This window comes from Condylura cristata, unplaced genomic scaffold (assembly GCF_000260355.1).
Source record: "Condylura cristata isolate star-nosed mole 26May11 unplaced genomic scaffold, ConCri1.0 scaffold00034, whole genome shotgun sequence".
Classification (NCBI taxonomy): Eukaryota; Metazoa; Chordata; class Mammalia; order Eulipotyphla; family Talpidae; genus Condylura; species Condylura cristata.
Window position 1 is genome coordinate 12,415,071 of NW_004567135.1, and position 20,222 is coordinate 12,435,292.

At 50.4% G+C, this 20,222-nt stretch overlaps 1 long non-coding RNA gene across 3 annotated transcripts in view; it reads left to right on the forward strand.

The window, feature by feature from the left end:
* The window catches only part of LOC105854347, a 67,006-nt gene that overhangs the window by 21,978 nt on the left and 24,806 nt on the right, over nucleotides 1-20,222 (forward strand). For all 3 annotated transcript variants that reach the window (XR_001146025.1, XR_001146024.1, XR_001146026.1), the window contains exon 2: nucleotides 8,720-9,157. This is a non-coding gene — a long non-coding RNA (uncharacterized LOC105854347). The remainder of the gene's footprint in view (nucleotides 1-8,719; nucleotides 9,158-20,222) is intronic.

Genomic DNA, 20,222 nt, shown 5'->3' on the forward strand with positions numbered 1-20,222 from the left:
CTATATCCTAAAACCCAAAATGGCTGCTGAACTCTGCCCTCAGGTCCTGGCAGTCCTGGTGTCTAGAGTGGGGGTGGAGTCCACAAAACCTGTATCTGTACAGTTCCTTCAGGACAACCTTTCCCCCTCACATGCTGATACTGAACAGTGTTACCTATCTGGTGTACCTTAGCTTCTTGAGAGGCATCTAGTGCCATAAAAAGCACAAGTGTATTTGCACACAGAATGTCACGTCACAGGGAAATGTGCATGAGTCATTTTATTTATATATTATTATATGACCCCAAAATAATTTATTGCAAATTCACCAGTACCTCTTTCTTGGTCGGCATGTATATGTGGTCTGAGGAAGAGGTCACATAAAGTGGAAAATTTGCACATGTCCAGTTAATTTCAACAGTAGAGTTAACATTGATTCAATGTTTGCTGACTGCACAATGGTGATCGGCACTTGGCATGACTCAAGTGAACTAAAAACTTGACTTCAGAGCCTGATGTTTGCTTGGAAATTAGAGTAAATGGTGATACTAAGGAGTGGGGGCCTTGCTTACCCACCTTAAACAGAGAGTCTGTTTGCATACTTTTCATATGCTTGACTTCAAGTCAGAGATGTGCATAGGAAGTTAGGCTTTCTGGTGGTTATTTTACATCACCTGGTAGTGATCTCTCTGTAACAGGAAAATGAAATTCAGAATTTCAAGTCTAGATAAAGGATCATATGACAGTAGAAGAATGTAGTCTTGGTATCTCGTGGCCTGGTTCCAGCTGTGTGATTTTGGGTCAATTATGTGACCTCATGGACCCTCACTGTCCTCATCTGTGAAACAGAGAAAATACTGTCTATCTCAAATAATGAGTTGACTTATTCATAAGATAGTGCATTTAGAATGTCTTGACATAGTAAATGGCAAAGAAATACAACTATTATTATAACTAGGCTATAGACCTTAGGTGGTAGTGGTTCTTAATGAGTTGGATCCAATAGCTTTCTGCAGGTTACAAGACACTAAAAATATGACTTGAATCCACTTACTTGAAAAGGCAGTTTTACTAGGTCATGTTACTTCATCTAATATTGGGCTTCAGTGGGCAGAAATACTGTAGAGCAGAGTGAAATAGTGAAGATTGTAGGGGATAAATTATTCCTTAGCAGGACCACCAAATTTAGTAAATAATAGAATGCCCAGATAATTTTGATACAGCTTCAACTGCTGAATATTTGTAAATCATTGAGAAACAAAGCACCTCAATACAAGTCATTTTGGATGTCCTGGGAAAGCCAATGCAGGAAGCAGGACAAAATCATTAAATATAGGATACATCCTGTGTAAACAGGATGCCTGGCGGGCAACCTTACTCCTTAGTGTGTTTCTACCCATAGTTATAAGTAGTTGCAGCTGGTGTTAACAGACTCAATCAGCTTCATTCTCATATCAGTTAAATTTACCAGAGCATTTGCTGGAAATTCATGCGAAATTTAAGGTTCATATAACATTAATGAAAATAAAAAAGTTCTTTAAAAAAAGAATACTGAGCTTCAGGTACAGTGTGATCCAGGAGGTAAAAGATTTTTCGGAGCCCTCCCTGGTGGCACAGTGGGTTAAAGCACAGCACTTGGGGCTACCGCAGCCACGGGGCAGCACGAGCTTGATCCCTGGCCAGGGAGCTGGCCCACATGGCGTGGCAGACCTCTCCTGACCTGCCCACTGCGCCTCTTAACAGTGTATTTCAGTACATCTGCCCATTCTGCTCCCCACTCTGCCTGGTGAATCCTCTTACACAGCCCCACACCCCCTGAACCTCTGGCCTGTACCCCAGTTCTGTACGCATAAATAAATAAATCTTAAAAAAATTTCATCTCTTTTAATGAAGTTCTGTGCTCATGGTGGCTTCAATGAGTATAAGATGGCCAGTAGCTAAGCATATATTCTTTCAGGTTTTGGTCCAAAAATAAAATACTTCTACTCACTAGACAAAATCCATGTCTGGCTCCCATTCATTCATTCTACCTCAGCCTTTTATGTGGCAAATTGTTAGCTTAGAGGAATATATGCTTGGATTGGCCATAGCTGGGTCATCCTTGGAGCCAAGGTTTGAGTCAGTTTTACCCAAGGTATATAGATTAAATACAGGATATGGAGATGGTTTCTCCAGAGGAATATTGGAGTCTGTAATGCAAACAAGGGATGAGTGGGTGCTGGTTGGTACCCCTAAACCAGTGAGTAGACAAAAAGAATAAATATCTACACATCCAATTTTTTTCTGTGGCTCTCTTGGCAACAGAAAGAGGTCACAGCTAATGTCCGAGACTTCAAAAAAGCAATTGCTAAAGCCACAGGTGGACTTGCTGCTTCACTTTTTTTTTTTTAAAGATTTATTTATTTATTCATACAGAACTGGGGTATAGGCCAGAGATGTGGAGGGTGAGAGGATTCACCAGAGACAGAGATGGGGAGCAGAACAGGCAGTTCGATGAAGTACACTGCTGAGGGGAGCAGCGGGCGGGTCAGGAGAGGTCTGCCGCACCATGTGGTTACCTCCGGGGCAGGCGGGGATCGAACTCATGCGGAAGTGGCTTTAGCTTCTTAGTGCTGTGCTTTAACCCGCTGCGCCACCAGGGAGGGCCCGCTGCTTCACATTTTAAAATCACAAAATTACCAAAGAATGCCTCTGCATAGTTATTTAAAAATAGGCTTTTTCAAGATTATAATAGTGATGGTTTAGTGTGATTATTAAGATAATATATGAATAAGGGTATAGAGAACTAAGAAAAAAGGATACTCTCATGATTCAGATATAACTTCTATCAGATGTGTGTTTAATACATCTAAGGTACTTAGTTAAAAATAAAATCAAACTTAAAATTATCTTAATATCTTTTCATATTTAATTATGTATTCTGGGCAACATTTCATATTAATAGGTATAGATTTAAAATTATAACTTTAAGGCTGCATGCAACTGAGCAAAAATACCATAAATATTTAACCACTTCTTTATTAATTCAGTTTTTCATGATTATAAACAATACACTGATAAACATCTTTACCTATATATTTTCTATTATCTAATGATTTCTTGTGAACAAATTCCTCAAAGTGGAATTGCTGTGCAAACAATTATGTGTGCCTTAAATGTTTTGACATGGATTACAGAAAATTGTGTGTGTGCTGGGCAGTGGTGGCAGATAATATATAGGATGCCTGGTTAATTTGTATTCCAGATAAATAGTGAATAAATTGTCACGTAAGAATGTCCCAAATCATGCAAAAAATCACCAGAAATTAGTATTTAACTGGGGTTCCTATTTTGTTGTTAAATCTGACAACTCAAAGCAACCCGTTCTTCGTTTGTAAATCTTAGTTCACAAACTCAACAGCTTCATTGCCCTGGTCTGGCTCCCTCAGAGCACCCAGAAGCCAGTCCCTTCAAGGCCTGGTCATCTCCAGAGATGCTCCCATCACAATGGTCCTTGTTCTTTCCTGCTGTTGACTTTGACCTCCCTCCTCTCCTGTCCCCATCACAGGGGCCCTGGGATTTAAAGGAGGAATCTCTGCTTGGGCTGTTGCAACAAAATAGCACAGACTGGCTGGCTTAAACAACAGACATTTATTTCTCATATTTATGGAGGGTGAAGTCCATGGTCAAGTTGCTGACTAATCAGGCTCTGGTGAGGACTCACAACTCCTCACCAACTGCAGACTGTTGCCTTTTTACCTCCTGGCAGTGCCCTGACAGACCTTCCCTCGGCACACACAGAGTAAGCACCAGATTCTCTCCCTCCTTTAAAAGGCACAGCCCAGGCCCTCCCTGCTGACCTCATTTAAGCTTATTTACTTCCTTAGAGGCCCCATTTCCATCTAGCCATACTGCGAACTTTTGGGCAGGGGATGTAAACTTTCACTCCATAATACATATTCTTATAGGCAATCTCTTCTTGTTGCTTACAGAGACTCAAGTTGTCCAGGCCTTTGAAAAACAAAACAGGAAACTTTCGTTTATGAATAGAGCAATAACATTTGTCAAACTCAAAAGCTTCAGGAAGAATTTGATGGAAAGCATAATCTGAATCAACTGGATGCTTATGGAAACAGTGTACTTTGAAATAATTATTTTGGCAAGAGAAAGTCACCTTTTGTGGGAACATAAAAAGTGCACGTTGACTTTTTATGTGGGCAGGAATTGATTATTAATGGTGATTGCCATTGCTACCAGTTTCTGACCACCATGGCTGGTACTCATATGACCTTAAATCCTCACCCTGTGATGTAATCTTCCTTGCTATTTCACTTTATCAGATGAGACCCCCAAGTAACTGCGCTAAGTGGGTCCTGTGACTTCGGGTAGTGTGTTTTCCTGGATTGAAGGGATAATTCTCACTTTCCACTGCATAGTTTTCTATATGAATTGTTCACCATGAACATATATTTTTTAAGATCACAAAAGTTATTTCCATCTTGAAAAATGATATGAATGTCTACAGAAATTGAGAGTGAAACAGAAGAAATAACCAGGTCTGTTTGAGAGTATTTATGATGTGCAACCTGCTATATATTCTAGATGTACTCGGGAGGGAGGACTGAGAGTGACAGGGATTAAGCAGCATCTTATTTAGTATGCATTTTGGTGGTGATTATAATGTACACACTATTTTTTAAAAAATATTTATTCATGCATACAAGAACTAGGGTGCAGGCCAAAGGGGAGGAGGTGGGGGTAGTGGTGAGAGGATTCACCAGAGACAGAGTGAGGAGCAGAACAGGCCGACTGACTGAAATATACTGCTGAGGGGAGCAGCAGGCGGGACTGGAGAGGTCTGCCGGGCCATGTGGTCACCTCCCTGGCCAGGACTGAACTTATACTGCAGTGACTGCAGACAGCTACAGAGTGCTACGCATTAACCCACTGCATCACTAGGGAGGACCCCTGATGTACACACACTCTTAACAATAGTGGTGAAATATTATTTGGCCATAAGAGGGAATCTAGCTGTTTGTGACCCCTCCGACCCCAGCCCTGTCTTAGGCAGGATTTGGAATTTTATATGTTAGATCGCAAATGGCTGTCCTCATTGTGACCCATCACTGTATTTCCTGTATCATATGTGCAATAATTTGGCCTTTTTATGGCATTTAAAAACTCATTATTATAAAAATGAGAGGGAAATGAAGAAATCTATAATACAAAGCGTAGGTGTTAGCTCGATAGTGCTGAGACAAGATAAAATCCTGAGCTTTGCCTAAAGTGCTCAATATTTGCTTTAATCTGATGCTCTTTGGAATCCAGCCAATTGAATCTGTGTTGTATTGTGAAGGGAGATAACATATTTAAAAATCACATGTGAAGCACTGGAAATATATCACAGATGATTACGTCTAAAAGGCAAAGTGTTTAAAGGAAGGATTGTATAATATTATCTCTGCAGAATGGAACCTCATACAACACATAATTTTTTGCACAATCTATGTCAGTATACATTTTCAGAAATTATGTGAAGACAGGAACTGGAAGTATATGGAGGTGAGAGTGACAGAGTGCGTTTTTTTTTTTTTAAAGCATGCAGTCTCCAAGTCCTACAATTTTAAGGTCCAGGCGAGACAGGTGAATAAGTGTTACTTATACCCAAGCAGTACACACTGGTGATTGCAGTCGTGAAACAGATACTTTTTCAGTATATATTTATTGACTTAGGCAATGGGAATCTAACATAAAGTAAACTAATGAATTTCTCTTTGAGCTCTTTGAGTGTTACACACTGCAGACATCCACATGTCTGTACTATGAGAGTCATAGTTGGGGATTTATGAAGGACTCTGTCGCTGAGGTTTGAATGATGAGCAGAAGGCTAATGAGAAGAAGCTTCTAGAAAAGGCATTCCAACCGGAGGGAAAATATTGTCCAAAGATCCTGTGGTGGGTTACTGGGGTGAGTGGTGAGGCTTGGGGTGAGGCTGGAGTGGGAAGGGAATGGAGCAGGTTGGAGAGTTAAGAGTTGGCCTTTGGACAAGGAGCAGCGGCTGCCATGAGGGTGGTTTTTTTTTTTTTTTTTTTTTAAAGATTTATTTATTTGTGCATACAGAACTGGGGTACAGGCCAGAGGCTCAGGGGCGGTGAGAGGCTTCACCAGAGACAGAGTGGGGAGCAGAACAGGCAGATCGACGAAGTACACTGCCGAGGGGAGCAGCGGGCGGGTCAGGAGAGGTCTGCCACACCCTGTGGTCACCTCCAGGGCAGACGGGAATCGAACTCATGCGGTAGTGGCTTTAGATTCTCAGTGCTGTGCTTTAACCCGCTGCGCCACCAGGGAGGGCCCATGAGGGTGTTTTTAGCAGTTGGCAGTGGGGTGCTCCCGTTTGATGGTATCATCAGCTTTGTGTTTGCAAGTACAGATCTGGTCACAGTGTAGCAGATGGACTGGATGGATGTACACGGCTGGATGGACATACGCGAACACTTACAGACCTTGCTAATATCCCGGATGAGCCTTGATGGAGTCCAGGCTTTGCCCATCCTTCTTCAGCTTCCTCTGTTGTCCAACTCAGGTGTTGGATGGGTAGGGGGTTGGCTCTTTGGGCTTGGGGAGGAGACCTGGAAATTCCTAAGTGCAGTGCATTATTATTCCTGCACTGCTGCTCAATCCTTCCATGGTACTTGAGGCCTCAGACTCCCAAGAGTTTATTCCTGAGGTTCATCATTCCATTTCACTTCCCCCCACCGCCTGCAGGTGTTCAACTTTCATATCCTGCCCTTCTCCTAAGCCAAATGCTGCTGCCCGGGGTTTTCACCATCCCCCAAGTGACCTTTTGTTTTTCATACACCACTCTGATTTATCTTGACTTTACTTCTCTGTTCCTTTAATAACTTCCATTACTATTCTTTTTGGTGGGTTTCAGGAAGCAGCAGGAAAAGGAGCCCCAGAATGTGTTTTTCAGCTACTACTTTTCTTTTTGTGTATGTGAAAAAAAAATTTAAACATCTTTCTTCACTTTGTGCATTTTTTCATCTTGGTTGTAATCCCCATGGGCTTCCCACCACCAATTCACCCATGTGCCATCGCCGTAGTCCTGTGTACTCTTCCCACTCTGCCAGTTTTGAGCCAGTTCCCCTTTCTACCCCATAACATGTTTGTTGTTTTCATTTTTACTTTATTACATTTGCTTCTCTCTCTCTCCCCGCCCCCTTTATGCCCCTGCTATGGGTAAAATCATCCAGTATTTTTCCTTTTCTTTCTGGCTTATTTCACTAAGCATGATCCCTTCCCGCTCCATCCACGTTGCTGCAAAAGGCATGAGTTTATCTTTTTGACTGCCGAGTAATATTCCATTGTGTATATACACATTTTTAAGTTGCATCCACACACTGATGCACCTCTGGCATGAGTGTAAACGTGTGCTCAGGCTTCCCCAGGGGCTCCAGTGTGGGAAGACAGACCTGCTTTCCGTGCAGGCCACTCCCGCACAGTCGCCGTTTGCTCAAGTGCAATCAATCATTCCCAGTGAGGGCTGAGGTGCTGCAGGGAAACAAAGGCTTTGGTCTTAATTTCATTTCGCTTTTAACCACTTCGCAGGAGTGACTGCACACGGATGAGGCCCTTGGGGGAAATCCCAACGTCCTCGTGGGCAGCAACACGAGGCCACCTGGCAAACTGCTGCCCCCTAGCGCCAGCCTTACAGTCCACTTCAGGTCACCTTTGTGACGTAGTAAAAGGACGAGTCACCTAGAGGATGGACTTTTGCTCTTCATCCTGAATAACTGAGATTACTCATAGAATCTTTTCATTCCACAGGAGGCTACTGTAGACACGACACTGTTCACCTACATGTTTTGGATTCTTACCTTTTCCAAAACAGTTACGCTAACATCAGGCCCCACTGACAGCCTTCAGGAGCTGGGACACAGCTCGTCATTGCTCTGCACAGCAGTGTGCGCAGGAACAGAAGTGGGGAGGCAGCACCCCAGTTTGTGTTTGTGTTTAGTCAGTCCCCGTCTCCCACTGGAAGCACTGCAGGATGTCAGGCACCAGTCTCTCACCACGGAGGACAAACAAGGAGCCTTTCTTAGCCCTGGACATGGTAGACATCACTTTGCATGCAAGACTTAGGGCCCCAAATCTCACCTGCTTTCCAGTTGAAAGCAGTTACGTGTAATACTGTGTGGCACCGGTCACAGGCAGGGGCAGTAAGGCAGGGAGACCACCATCCTGGCCGCGGTGACTCTGACCATGGTGGGCAGGCGGGCTGGGCTGCACTTGGAGGGCGGGTGGGCCCCGGGTGTGGGAGGAGGAGGGACATTCTAGTGGGTGGGTGAGGGAGGAGCCCTGTGCAGGGGCAAGTATGCCTGCAATGCTGAGGGTCAGCACTGGGCCCAGGATCCAGGTGGACAGTGCAGGGTGTGAGAGGAGGGGTGCAGGCTGGGTGGACTGTTGAGGCGTCATCTTACGTGGCCTGGAAGTCAAGCACATTGCTTGGACTTGATTCCGGGGGGACTAAGGGGTAGAGACAGGTGTGTGGAGTTAATGAGAGCAGCCTATAGAGCCTCGGCAGGAGTGGCTTCAGGGGCACGTGGGGGGCATGGTTTGAGCAAATCAGAGGACCCGGAAATAAGGTTGCCTGGAAGCTGAGGAGACTGGGGTGATTCCGGGTTTCTTGGTGCCCGTTCCTCAGGCCTCACCCTCTGAGGCAGACTGACTAACTTGCTTTGCTCTGCTTTCTCCCTGGCAGGGCGCAGGCTGGCACAGTGATCTGCCGGAGGATACGCGGACACGCTGCTGACGGCAGCTGGACAGAGAGGGCCGGACCCTCCACTTCAGGGGACAAGATCTAAGCTTATGCCTCCTCGGCGGTCTCCCCAAAGCCAAGCCCAGACTGCGAAGAGCTGAGACAGGCCCGGCTGGCATTAAAGATGGGGCCCAGGACGTTGGGGTGAGGCTGTCGGGGGAGGGGGAGAGCTGGTGATGGGGGCGAGAGAGATGAGGTTTGGGAGCTCAGAGGTGAAGGATGTCGGAGGGCGCGTGGCTGTGCCTCAGACGCACCCAGGAAAGCGTGTCTGTGGGAGATTAACAAATAAACATGGCAGAGTCTCGGAGGCCGTGCGTTTTGCTGTATGAAAATGTCAACAGCTGAGTGAGGCAGATGAGTCAACCGTCATGACAAAAGCAGGTGGGTACCTAAGAGGCAGGGCACCCGCCAGCTCCCCAGGCACCACCCATAGATCCTCAGAAGGAGGGTTGCCCTACCCTCTGCAGGCACCTCACCCTGGCCGGGCTGCGCTCCAGGAAGCGAGCTGCGCGAGCGGCGGTGTAGGACTTACCCACCTCTTCTCTGTACATACGCGGCTGTCCGCCAAGGTCAGAGCCCTCAGTCCCGTGGCTTTCCCGGGGCTCAGATAACACTGCAGCTTCTCCTTGGAGCAACGGACTTCTTCCCTCAGCCACACTGCTCCCCCGCCGCGGGCATGCGTTCACACCTGTCCGCAGGGGAAGGAGGACGCGCTGGCTTCTGGGAAATGTGCCCGCCCACTTTCTCTTTCTTCTCTCTCCGCCATGCCTCTAGGGAGCTCTGGGAGGGAGGAGAGCTCTCTAGTGACCATTTGTCTGAGAATCCTCCTCCTGAGACAATACACGAGGGGAGATTTTCTTGCTCTGCGTTTTCTTCCTGAGCAGGTGATGCTGAGGTTACTGTCTGCTTTGATGCCCGGACCCTTCCAGGTAGGTCTTCACCTCCCCAGGATATTTTTTTAAACTTTATCACAGGAGTATCTCAGCCGCAGGAACCACTACCTGGTCAGGTACCCACCCCATTCATGTCTAGCAGAACATGAATTTTCAGATGTGAGCCAGCTAGTGAAGGTGTGAATGAGTGACTCCGGCCCATCTGACTGCTTAAACACTTCTGTATACACGCCACCAAGAACTGACACACTGCTTGCTACAAGCAAAGGTGGTTCAGACACCCCTGTGCTGTGTGAGCCACATGGATACCTGGGGGAACACTCTAGGCAGAGGGAGCGGCAAGTGCAAAGGTCCTGGGGTGGGAACATCACTGGCATGTTCTGGGAGGAGGCGGCCAGGTAACCGGAGGGCAGTGAGCAAGCAGGAAAGGACAGGCAGTGAGGCCTGAGTAGCTGGGAAGTGGAGGGTGGGGCTGCCCTTCAGGACTCTCCCAGTGCCCAGGAGGCCTCTGTGAGCTTCCTGAGTGGGAGGGGAAGTCTTTTCTCCAGAGTTTTGGGCAGTTTGGGCAGGTAAGTGATATGACGGGACTCCAGTTTTTTGCTTTTTTTTAATTTAAGATTTATTTATTTATGCATACACAACTGGGGTACAGGCCAGAGGTGCAGGGGCAGTGAGAGGAGTCCCCAGAGACACAGTGGGGAGCAGAATAGGCTGATGGACGAAGTACACTGCTGAGGGGAGTAGCAGACTGGTCAGGAGAGGTCTGCTGTGCCATGTGGGTCACCTCCGGGGCGGGGATCGAACTTATGCTGAAGTGGCTTTAGCTTCTTAGACTGTTTTAACCTACTGTGCCACCAGGGAGAGCCCGGGACTTCAGTTTTAACAAGAACAACAGGCTCAACAGGCTGTTTGAGTAATCTAGGTGAGAACAGACCGTGGTTTGGGCAGGTTGTCAAGTGGGGTGGTGCACGGTAGACAGATTATGGGTAATTTGGACAAGTCAGCAGGAGGGGAGGGAGGTGAGTATAAGAGGAGTGAAGGGAAGGGTTCCTCCAAGCCAGCAGGTTGCAGGGGCATGTGGAGGGAAGGAAAAGCTGGGAGGCAGGACCCCACAGGCCCTGTGACCCCCTTCCCAGAGACTGGCCTGTGGGGTGCCCCTCACTTAGCTGAGCAGACCTTGCCTCCTCCCCACTCAGACAGCCCCAGCCCCAGTGCTGCTTTGGAGGAAGCCAGTGGAGAGTGACAGCTCTGCCCCCCCCCACTCACCCCCCATCTTCCTGACCCTCCACCCCCACTGCGTCTAGGCCAGGCTGCATCTGAGTTCTGTGATTCATTCCCAGTCTCTCACTCTCCTCCCTCTCCACACATCCGCCCCCTGAAATGTTCCCTCTGTAAGTCCCTCACCTCCCCCCTCAGGTTAGAGCAGCTGCGCCTCTTCTTCTCTGCCCAGAGCGCTCCACAGAGCCCTCTGGGGGGCCAGCAGGCCAAGGCCATGGCCAAGTGCAGCAGAGAAGTCAGCGAGAAGGTTCCCTTTTCACTCAGCCCATGCCTGGGAGATGTGACCGCTTGTCTCCGGCTGGGACATGACAGGGGAGGTTTTGTCACATCCCAAGGGAAGCCAAATGAGAATGGGAAGCAGGGGCCCAGATACTCTGGGGTGGAGACAACCAGGAAAAGAAAGGTGGGTGCATGGATGGCACCAGCAGAGCCCAGAAAAGAAATCTGGGAAAAGAAATGCCCAGGGGAGGCTGAGCACTGCTCTATCACTGCCCCAGGGAGGGGCCCCGGGAGTGGCTGGAGGATGGCAGCCTTTTGGGCTACGGGAGGAGACCTGAGGTCACTGATTGGCCTGAGAACACCCCCGCTGTCTGCCCCGGGAGCCCCATTCCCGGAGTGACCAGTGCCTGTCACTATAGGGGAAGAGTCAGTGGGTCACGCCCCTCTGGGCTGCATCGCTGGTGAGCTTGTGTGGGCTGACTGGTGGCCTGGAGCTCGCTGGGTGCTGAAGGGTGTCTGGTGCTGTTCATCTCCTCCAGCGTGGCAGCCATCCCAGGTGGCGTGGAAACGTGGGCACAGTCTGGACCGCAGGACCAGGTTGGCAGCCACCAAACTTGCCACGTGACGCATGTCTAATCTCTGCCTGCCTTTACTCCCTGGCCCTCAGTTTCACTGGGAAATGGAGAATTCGCCAGTGTCTCTTCTCACTTAGTAATTCTGAACTTTTAAACGGCATCACGTGGATCATGGAGATAAAACATGACCAGAAAGGAGAGCCCTCTCCTCTTGCCTAGGGAGTCTGTCATTCCATTCTTGTGCTCACCAGGTGATTCAGTGCTGGTTGAATGATCCTGAGGCCTAGCGGCAGCTTTAGGGATAACCTTTGGTCTAAGGTTTCTGAGATGATGGAGTTAATAATAGAACTCTATAGAAGTGGAGGGCTTCTGAAATGTATCTAGCCCCTGGGGAGCAGTGTGGTAACCATCACTATTACGACACGGTCACCTCAAAGCTCGCTTGTGAAAGGGGTGGGGCTCCCCAGGCTCCTGAGCTCAAGTCCTCAGGCCTGAACCCCATCCTGGAGACCCTGGCTCGGAAGGCCACAGACGAGGGCCCTTCCCCTCTGGGCTCACAGAGTACAAAGCCAAGGGGCCTTGGGAGGAGTGGGAGTGATGGGGCGGGTGCGCTGGACAGTGCCTCTGAAGCCACAGCACAGGCTGTCGGGCTCTTCCGAGTGGGAGGATGTGACAGTGCTGCAGCTTCCTCCTGGCTGAGCAACAGACTTCGAGCTGATTTGGGAACATCTCAGGGATGGACACCAGCTGGCTTGCACACCCCCCCACCATATGGAGTGCAGCATGCCCCGGAGAGGTGAAAGGGAGGTGTCTGCAGTGTGGGCGTGACAGGGAGAGGCATCCCAGGTAGCAGGCCAGCCCATTCCTGGCTCTCGGGCTCTGGCCGGCTGACCCTGAACCTCACAGCAGAGATGGGAAAGGCCTGTTTCTGCAGCCGCAGCCTCCTGTGCCGGAGGCTGTAAACAGAACAAAAGAACAATCTCCCCAAAGCGTCTTGGGGCTGTGTTGTGTCTCCCAGCAGCTGCTTTCTCCCCAGGACTCAGAGCCACTTTCCATTCCTGAAAACCCCTCTAGAGGGAGCCATCAGCACTGGTATATACTGGACTCAGCCCACAGGCTGTCTTGGGGTGCCCCTGGCATTAGCTGGTGGGAAGAGATCTTGAAGCAGCACTGAGACCATTCTGCCAAGTCCTTGGCCCACAGTCCTGCTATGTGAATCCGTTAGGGCTGAGAGTCCAGCCTGCCATTCCTCTGGGGCCCAGGACCCTCTTCCCCTGAGTCCTCATGTGACTGGAGGTAGCTCAGAATGAGCCATGATGACCTGCTCCCCATATCCTCGCACAAGGAGGTGATGTGTGCAGCAGCAAACATGGCTTCTCAGAGCTCCTGGGCAGCCGGGGGGGGGGGGGGGGCTGAAGCTACCTGTGAAATCAAGTGGGCGATCGGGAAGATTCTGGTCTTTGAGGCATCCCCAGCCTTCATGAAGAGGCAAGATTAAGGTGGCAGGAAACTGCCCTGCAAACTCCAGACAGAGGCCTGTCGTCCTAGGGACTTCTGCCCAACTTCTTCTCTATGGAGGGAAAATATCTGTAGGAGCTAGGAGATGACACAGCAAAGAGATCAGGTGTCTTTTGGAAAAATGATTTTCCAGCCAAATACCACTAGGTTACAGAGATTTTCCAGAATCTCACCAGGCTAAGAGTGAGGCTGAATTACATTGAACCCCTGCCTGATAATGGGGCCTGATGTGAGGATGGGGTAGAGGGGCTGTGACCCTCTAGGCTAAGCTCCACTCTGACCCTCGGGCTCCTCTGTGCAGCAGGGAGTGGATTTCCACGACCCCCAGGATCCCTGCGACAAACACCAGTTCTATGGCTCACTGTCACCAGCTGCCAGCTTGCTGCAATCTGAAGCATGTTCAAAATTCCCCTCCCCCAACATCTTTTTAAAAATCTGTAAAAAATATTAGATTGACCTCTCAGAAGCAGTTAGTGCATCAAAATGGCTCTGAAGCCTTCTGTGCTGAACAGTGTCGACAGTAATTGATGCATTTCACAGAAATAGGCTGGAGACATCCAAAAGCAGGGCCAGGCTTGACATTCTGTGTCAGCATTCACTCGCCTACTCTCGACTTGACTTTTCTGTCCTGCTGAATTCTGACAGGGTAGTGCCCACTCATGTGGACTCTGAGTTTGCCTCACACCACGGGGGCAGGGTCCTCGCTCCTCTCAAGCCCTCCTCAATCTCTCAAAGATGCCTCCAGGGACCCAGACTCCATACCGAGCTGGTTGTGAGGAGAAATAAAGTCAATGATGTTGGGTGGGGGAGGGAGGAGCTTCTTAAGAGTGGCAGTGGGCATTCCTCATTCCCAGGGGTGGGCTGTTCCACCCGGTACACATCCTTGGGAATACAGAAGAAATGCATTTCCTTTTCTTTTGATCCGATGCCTTAGTAGTCAAGAACATTTTCCGAAGATTAATGGGCCAGCGCCTGCTTGGCTCAGGCCAGTCCTGCTCTGTCTCCATTGTGATCAGAATCATCTAGAAAATTTATTAAAAGGCCTATTCCTGGCTCCAACCCCCAGACTTACTGATCCAGTAGGCCTGAGAAGAGGGGCCCATGATTTGCATTTCTATCCACTTCCCTATAGGCTAATACTACAGATGGGGTGGAGGACCCCCGTCCCCCACTTCCCGTCCCCTCCCCCGGCCTCTGGAATCGTGAGGGGACCTTTAGCAGGGTGGTAACCCAGGTTGTCTGCTCCATCATGCAGCATACACCAGGAAAAGAATAACCTTGGGGTTTTTTAGCTCATAGGGAACAGTTGATGTGATAGGTGCGAGCGTAGCTAAATCTCCAAGGAAACAGAGATGGTCCCTTCTCCCACTGTTAGTTAATGAGAGTGTGGTTGTAACTAAAGTATTGGCTAATTACCCTGTGTGCAGGAGGCATCCCAGCTTCTTGCTTGAGCTTCTGGCCACTAGAGGGAGCCAGGACTATGTCTTCACAGGCCTGAGGGGCTGGAGAGGAAAAGTACTGGGGAGTGAGCAAAGGCTGTCAGAAATTGCTGCAAGGCTACCTGCGCAGCCACAGAACACGCCACAATCCCAGCGTGCAAAGACACCGTGGGGAACGCGGGTGGGTGAGGAGGGCGTATGGGTGGTTTTTCAAGTTGTCTGGTTCTCCTCCCATTTTGTCAAGTGCATTTCTATCAACCCGGTGATAAGAGAGATGATTGTGGCTTGACGCCCACCGTGGCAAGATCTCTCTCTCTCTCTCTATTTTGTAGATGTTTGCCAGAGAAGAAGAGACAGAGGGAAAGCTGTGCAAGGTGACAGGAAAGGAGCTCTGGGCTGGCTCCGTCCAGATGTTCCTGCCCAGGTGTGTGGGTGAGGGGGTGGGTGCCTGGGGACAGGATGGCCGTTCTGAGGTCTGTCGTCACCCAAGGTCCTGCTGTTGCTCAGGCTGCCTCCTCTTGGGGTGGAGAAAGCAGAGGAATTCTTCAGGAAGCAAAGGACTAAGGTTAAGAAGCCAAATAACCAAGGAGATAGTCTACCAGCTTGCTCTGTGCCCACCGTCATGGGCACTCACTGGGCCACATGCCCATTCTGAGTACTCCCGGGAGGCAGTGGTCAGGCACACTGCCCGCTGCTGGAAACCCCCCACTCAGCATTTCATGCATCCCGCCCCCTCCCCACTCAGAGCCCTTTTCCCTGCAGCGTGGATGTGCTTGGAAGTAGCTCAGTCCCCCCGACCCCTGCATTCTCTGGACAGGCTCTGCACCTGGCTCCCCACTCTTCCGTGTCTCAACTTGCAAGTGACCAGCTAGTTGGTCTGGAGAAAAGACACGGGTCCGAGGAGCATGGGCATGTAGGGTGGCTATGGGTGGGATGCGCCCTGTGAGCCTTAATACCTTTGCGGGACACATTTCTCTGGTGTGTCTGTGTATATCAAGGTGACTCTGTGCGGCTGTGAGTGGACAACCTCGATGGCAAATAATGGTAACGAAACATCAGCTGTAAAAATTTAGCTTGGGGACTTGGGGCATATTTGCTGGATTCACCTGCTCCCCCCCCCCCCCCCCTCAGGGTTTCTCCTCCCTCACCCCCCATCGTCTTTGGTTAGGGTGCTAACATTCTCCTGTCCTCGTGTCCAGCACAAGCACGCCACTTGTTTGGCTCTGTGCCGCTAACGGGAGGGGAGAAGTCTTGCTTCTGAGGTCACAGCCTGGGCTTCCTACAGCTCACTAAGACAACTTTGCCCCGGAGCAAAGGCGTCGCCTCCTTTTACAGACAGAAATAAAAAGGGTGTGTGTGTGTGTGTGTGTGTGTGTGTGTGTGTGTGTGTGTGTGTGTTTGGATTCTACAAGCTCCCACCTCAAATCTACTTGTTAAAATGTTTTCAGTAACCATTTCTCCTTGCAGCTGCTTCTAGACCATTCTCCTCACTGCCAGTTGCAGAAAGGATTGTAAATGGAAAACGCTGGGGTTCCCCTGCCCCCGCCTTTGCGCCCGGGCATGGATTCTGACTTTCCCAGTGGCGATTTCTAACGGGCCGTGTCCCTCGCTGAACATCAATGTGTGGCTTTTCCAGTGACACCTTCACTGACAGGCCCTCAGCAGCTTTTTTTTTTGGGGGGGGGGTTTCACTGTCAGCGTCCAGCTGGACAGCTCCCATGAACTCTCATTTTTGGGGACCCTGCAGAGTCTGCCCCCATCCCCTCTGCCAGCTTCTGCACCATTTCCATGGTCACCTGGGTCCCTGCAGCTCCAGGGAGGCGGATTCTGGCGAGCAACGCTGGCTGGAGGCACGGTTCCGATGGCCTTCTGTCCTTGAAGGACCCCATCCTCCCTGCCCCCCTCCACCTCCCCTGGTGTTCCAACTGACCCGGAACATCCGCAGCAGGAAAGTCACTGCTCCAATTGAATTTTGCTGCAGTTTCTTTTTTTCTCCCCTAGATGCTGAGAGCTATTTTTAGCCAGGGATTTATTTATTTATTTATTTATTTATTTTGCAGGGGATCCACAGTCTATTTTTAAAGCCCTGACGGTGGCCAAATCACCCAGCCTTCCTCACAGGGACTTGGGGGTTCAGAGGTGAGGGGGGCTTTGGGGGCTTCCTGAAGACGAGAGGTGGTCAGAAAGGACCCAAGTAAGGTCTGCAGAAGCTGGATAGCAGGCCGGGGAAAGTTGGCTCCTTCTTGTGCTGGGGGGCACCCCCTTGTCCCCCCCAGCCCCCAGTTGCCCAGACTGTGGGGCCAGATGCTGCTCCTTGTCAGGGTGGCAGCTGTGATGACATTGTCTTCAAACGTGGTCATGGTTTATTTTATTCTGTTCTCCTTTCCTTCTCCCGACTTTCTACTCTTGGCTTTCTCCCACCTCCCCTTCCATGGCACCATCTTTTAGAGGTAAACTGAGGCATGGAAGGTTCTGGACAACAGAGTGGGAAGAAAAGGCAATGGGTGCGGCGGGCTGATGTACCCTGAGAGCATGGCCAGGGATAGACGGGGTCCTGGTTGGGGGCAGAGAGAGTAGCTCAGGGGCTGTGGTTAGGAAGAAGGAGGAAGACAGGACATGGAGAGAAGGGGTACCTCTGGGGAAGCTCCAGAGTAACCTCAGGGGACTTGAGGGGGAAATGCTAACAGAGTGGGGGGGCATGGCATCCTTCTGAGTCCTCTCTACCCTGCTCGGCCCCCTAGTCCTACTCCTGGCTCTAACTTTCCACTCCAAGCCTGTTATTCCCTGTGTGTATGGGGGTGGGGGCTGATGGGTCCATATACCTCTGTGGAGCAGGTGGAGGGGCTGATGTGGAAAATTCCAGAAAGATAAGAATGCATGCTTCTAAACGGACCCAGAAGCCCCACCCCTCTGCTTTCTGTGCCCAGGAGTAGGCAGAAGTGTCCCCTCAGAATGTCCCTCCTCCCTGCCAGTGAGCTTAGTTCAGAGGGCCAGAGTCTGGCATTGCTTTGTGAATGACCTTGCTTCTTGGTGCCAACCTGTCCCCTCTCCCCTGCCTTCTCCAGCAGGACCAAGGGGGAGCAGGAAGGAGGCAGAGATGAAGGAGCCTCTGTTTAATTCATTCATGTCATTAGCAGACAATTGTACAACCTGGCCTTGGAGCGAGCTTAGGCCAGGGAGTCTGGTGGGTGGGCTGTTGGGGTCCTGGTGGGTGGGCTGCTGGGGTCAGCAGGACCCTGGTCAGCCCTTGCTCCCTGGGCAGGAGCTGAGGCCTAGCCCAGCTCTGCCTGGCCTCCGTGGCTCCATCAGCTGGCTGGCCCCAGATCTCTGCTGTTAAAGAGACTGACATCAGCACAGCCCCCACCGTGACTTGCCTGGACTGGGCCAGACTCCTGTGCCTTCTCTGCCTGTTACGTCACTGGCCTCCCAGGAACCCCCTCATTCTGGGCGCTCACCTCCACAGCACTGCGACTTTATCAGTGAGGTCTTTCCTGCCCTTCCCCCTCCCTACTGACAACTGCTGCCCCCCTTTGTCCTGTGAATAATTTTTAATTTACTACCATCTATCGTGTATTCATTATGTTTCCTGACATAAGTTCCATAAGGGTAGAGGTTTTGTTTGCTTTGTTCAGGCTCTAGACCACTGTTGACATATTTTTTTTAAAGATTTATTTATTTATATATAAAAAAAGATTTATTTATTTATGCATACAGAGCTGGAGTAACGGCCAAAGGTGTAGGGGTGGTGAGCGGATTCCCCAGAGACAGAGTAGGGAGCAGAACAGGCTGACTGATGAAGTACACTGCTGAGGGGAGCAGCGGGCGAGTCAGGAGAGGTCTGCCGCGCCATGTGGGTCACCTCTGGGCAGGGATCGAACTCATGCTGAAGTGGCTTTAGCTTCCTAGTGCTGTGCTTTAACCTGCTGCGCCACCAGGGAGGGCCCCTTTGACATATTTTAAGCACTAAATTGATAATAGTTGAATGACTTAGTGAAAAAGAGCAAGATGAACCACGATTTTAGCGTCCCTGGGGAGACTTTTCCTGTGACTCTCCCAGTGGACTCCCCCGGTGGAATTCTCCAGAGAATTCAGGGACATGATATACAGAAAACAGTGACTCCTCCCCATCTCCACCAGCATGCACACCCCAACACATATACCAGCACACACACACTCCGGTACACACACACCAGCATGCACCCCTACACACTCCAACATAACCCAACTCATGCACACACAGTGAGTGTATGTTCCAGAATAACAAGCGATCCAGAATCTTAGCAGGAACGGGCCAAAAGAATCATCAGATCTGAGCCTCACCTTGGTGCAGATGAGGGCACTAAAGCCCAGAGATGTAAAGTCACTTCTTAGAGTCGCACAGCCAATAAGTGACAGAGACCAGAACCTGGACCCCTGCTCGCAGGCTAGACGTCCAGCAGCTCCAGCAAAGCATCACATTCCTTCCCAGCACGGGAGACAAATGCCTTCCTGACCACGGGGTTGGATTTCCCCCAAAGTTGGGGTGAATATATCATCAGCAAACCGACGCACCCAGACTCTTGGCCAGCTGGAGAGCTGGGGACAGCTGCCTGTGAGGATGTCTGCTCTCTGTGGGACCCTAAAAGGGATGGCTTCAGGAGGTCAAGGGCCACGGCCCCTCCTATTCACTGTGGTGTCTGTGTCTTTTCCACAAGTTTGCAGGGTGGGGGAGGGGCAGAAACTCTGTGCTCTCGCACCTGAAGTGGTTCACTGCTCAGGCACCCCATTACTGTTGGGAAATGGGGTGCCTGATAGTGGGGTGCTGTACAAAAAAGCGCATACACACACTCCTACTCCCGGGACAGGGACCCATCCAGCTCACTGCTGCACGCAGGTGCCTAGAAGGAAGCTCTGTGCCACCAAGGTTGCTTCCGCCTGGTTTAGCCTCCGAAAGGGGGGTGCGGTCCAGGCGGGGTGTGTTTGGGGGTTGGCGCAGAGTATCTGTGCTGGCAGCAAAGCTTGGTTCTCTCTGTTGGTTTCCTCTCTTACTGCCAGGGTGGCATCATGAAGCCCTCCCCCGATCAGCCCTTGTCTTCCTCGGGTGCAGCTTCCATCTCTTGTCCTGATATTCCTGAAGTGACCCCGGATGGGAAGGCCCACGTGCCAGGCTGCGCAGTGCGTCCCCAGCCTCACAGAGACCCTCTTCCTCTCTGCTTCTCCCTCCACTTCCTCTCCCCACCCCACAACCAGCCAGGGCTCAGGCAGGTCTCCGTAGGGCCCTCTGTGTGCCAGCCAGGAGCATGCTCTTCCTATGTGCTGCGTCTCTGTGGACAGCACCGGAGACGGGGGTAGGGGGCGGCTGAAGGGGGGAGTCCTGAGGGCTCTGGAAACATTCATGCCCTGCAGGTGCTGGCTACTCCTGCCAGTCACCTCTCTTAAGATGCCCCTTCAACTAGGTGTGGCGGCTGCACTGAGCCTGAGTTTCATCAGCGGATGCGCCGATGAAATGGCTGGAGAGGTGTGCCAGCGGTGTGTCGGGGGTGGG